A 2,880-nucleotide genomic window follows, 5' to 3' on the forward strand; every position below is an offset into this window, starting at 1 on the left:
CATTCGTGTCGAGAGACTGTCGAAACAATAATACGAGCTCGAGCCTGCATCGGCGCCCTATTTATACCCGCGCAGAGAGAGGGGGAGACGGGGAGAGGGGGAGAAGGGGAGAGATTGGCGGGGAGGTCAAAGTTCAGGAGGAGTGTCTAATCGCGGGGAAATCGTCCCAAGTTTCTGGCGTCGACGGGGGAAGGGAAGAATTGCATTCCAATGGGCCTTGACGTTTTTGTATCATGAAACCGCGCGATTTGTTATTTCGTCCCCGAAACGGCATCGGCGGCAGCGGCGCCGGAGCAAAAATAAACCCCCAGCTAACCAACCATGTACGCCCTGCTCGCAAAGCCAAACAGATTAGCACACACACACACACACACACACACACACACACGTAAGAGAGAGGCGTACAAGACTTCGATATTAAAGAGACCGTAAATGTGCGAGATTGAGTTCGCAGAGAGACAGTGATAAAGTCAGTGCATGAGCGGAGGAAGAGAGATATATTCATGGCAGCAAAAAGAAGAGATTGACCGAGAGAACGCGAGGCAGGGGAGAGGAGAGACAAAGAAGGAGAGAGAAAGCGATAGAGAAAGAGAAGGAGAGAAAAAAAGATCGAGCGACAGTGAGTAAGAAGACAAAAAAAGATAAATAAAGCGTAACGAGTTCGACAAACAGCCAAAGTGAAAGAAAGTGCGAGAAGAGCAAAAGAAAAACCAGGGACGACAGAATTCAAAAGACGGCATCTGCAGAAAGAGAAGTAACATAAAGGCAGTTCCCCTTAAAGAAGGTGGCAGCCGATGTGTGGTGTGACATCTGAAAAAACCTAACTGCGACGGGTGGCACTCTGTAAAAGTGGCTGTGTGGTGGGAATGAGCTGTATGAGGAACATACATCATTGGGTAGGAGAGGCTGCATGGGGCGTCGCCTAAGGAAGAGGCTAGACGGGGGAGGGGCTAGATGGAGAGCGGCTTGATGAGGGGTGGGGGGTTCAACGGGGGAACGGCTGAATCAACGGGGGAGGGACTGGATAAATGAGGGGCTTGATAAAGGAGGGCCTAAATCGAGGAGCTGGATAAGGGAGGAGCTGGATGGGAGAGGGGCTAAATGATGGGGAGGGGCTGGACGAGAGAGGAGGAACCCTCGTGTTGTAACAGTTGTTGGACATGTGGAGCTGGTTATCCGACACACTCCGCTGCCGCGCTGCGCCTGGCTTCCTAGACGCACGCCTCCGACTATGCTGAATGGGGGAGGGGCTGGATGAGGGAGGGACAGAAGAGAGAGAGTAGGGGAAGAAAAAGAAGCAGAGAAGGAGAGAGAAAGAGAGAACGCAGAGGAGACGAGAAAGTTGAGGCGGAGAAAGGAGAGAACGAGAGAGAAAAAGAGGGAGAACGGAAGACGAAGAGAGAGAGGGAGGGAGAGGATAGCGAGAGAGGAGTGAGTGAGGGGGAGAAGAGAGAGGGAGCGAGGCGAACGGTGAGAGAGGGAGAGAGGTGAGAGAGAGGGAGGCTGAGGGAGACAGAGACAAGATGAGAAGAAGAAGAGGAGAGGAGAGAGCGCAGACGAAGAGAGGAGAGAGAGAGAAAGAAAAGAAAGAGAGACAGAAAGAGAGAGAGAGAGGGAGAGAAGACGAGGACGAGAGAGGTAGAAGGTGGAGCTAGCGAGGCGGCTGTGATGCGGTGGAACGGTATTCTATCTATGATGAAAGAGACATAGGTATTAGACAGCGGTAGAGGAGAGGAGAGAGATGAGCGAGGAGGAGGAGACACCGCCGGAGAGAGCAACAGGACACCCAGCATCATAGCCACATAACCCCGGATATCCGGTTAAATGTACGATGCTTCGTGTGGACCCGTCCTGGCGTGCTGTGTCGAATGAAAATGGCGTAAAATTTTCACGTTAAAATTCCCATAGCGCTGCAATCGTTAGCGATCACCTCGTGCCTCATTCCGTCCTCTTTCTTCTCCCCTTTCTTCTCTCTCTCTCTCTCGCTCCTCTCTCTCCTCTCTCGCTCTCTCTCCTCTCTCTCTCTCTCTCTCTTCTCGCCTGCTTCCAATTTCCTCTCTCTTACTTATTCCTCTCTTCCTCTTTTCTTCCACCACTCTCTCTCCTCTCTTTCCTTCCTTCTTCCCTCTCTCTCTCCTCTCTCTCTCTCTCTCTCTCTCTCCTTCTCTCTCTCTCTCTCTCCTACTCACATTCTGTCTCACTTTCTCATCTCATCTCTCCTCTCCCTCCCTCGCTTCTATTCTCTCCTCGTATATAGATCTCCTCCTCTTCCCCATCCATCTTCCGACGGATTATCTATAGAGCAGGTCCCTAACATATAAAACCACGCAGCCCGCTGCAGACATGGAGTATTAGACGACAAGCCTCGAACATTGCTCTCGCCTCCATTTCACTGCCGACCGTAACAATTTAATTTGCGTCCGATCGAGGCATGCGGCGACCACCAGGCATGCGTGTTGTAATTGCCATGCATTGTTATTTAGGGGACCGGATCGGCTCCGATGAAATAATCTATGAGGCGCCATTAAAATTTTCACTTACGTCCCGCTAGTAAATAATGAACATTGATGTCCGTTTTTCTATCGATTACCCAGACTAAAGAAAACGGTGAAAGGAACAATCGCACGAATAATACTCACACCTGCATTATTATATTACTTATATTATATATATATATACTCAATATCAATACATTTACCTATACATATATATCTTATAACATAATACATATTATATATATATATATATATATTATATATATATGCTGTTTTCAGTAGCTTTATATCACCTTGGCTTGGATAAGAACTAGAGCGAGAGAGCAGAAAGGAAGAGAGAAGAAATAAGAGAGAGGGGAGTAGTATGATGCGAAGAAAACTGTCA

General features: G+C 48.9%; 1 protein-coding gene across 1 annotated transcript in view; it reads right to left on the bottom strand.

Moving 5' to 3' along the window:
* Positions 1-30, bottom strand: part of LOC106807469 (ankyrin-2-like) — a 136,454-nt gene extending 136,424 nt beyond the window's left edge. The window contains exon 1 of the mRNA XM_014809802.1: positions 1-30. This exon is cut by the window's left edge and continues 155 nt beyond it. The gene's annotated coding sequence lies outside the window, so the exon portion shown is untranslated.
* Between the last annotated feature and the right edge of the window lie 2,850 nt (positions 31-2,880).

This window comes from Priapulus caudatus, unplaced genomic scaffold, assembly GCF_000485595.1.
Source record: "Priapulus caudatus unplaced genomic scaffold, Priapulus_caudatus-5.0.1 Scaffold217, whole genome shotgun sequence".
Lineage (NCBI taxonomy): Eukaryota > Metazoa > Priapulida > Priapulimorpha > Priapulimorphida > Priapulidae > Priapulus > Priapulus caudatus.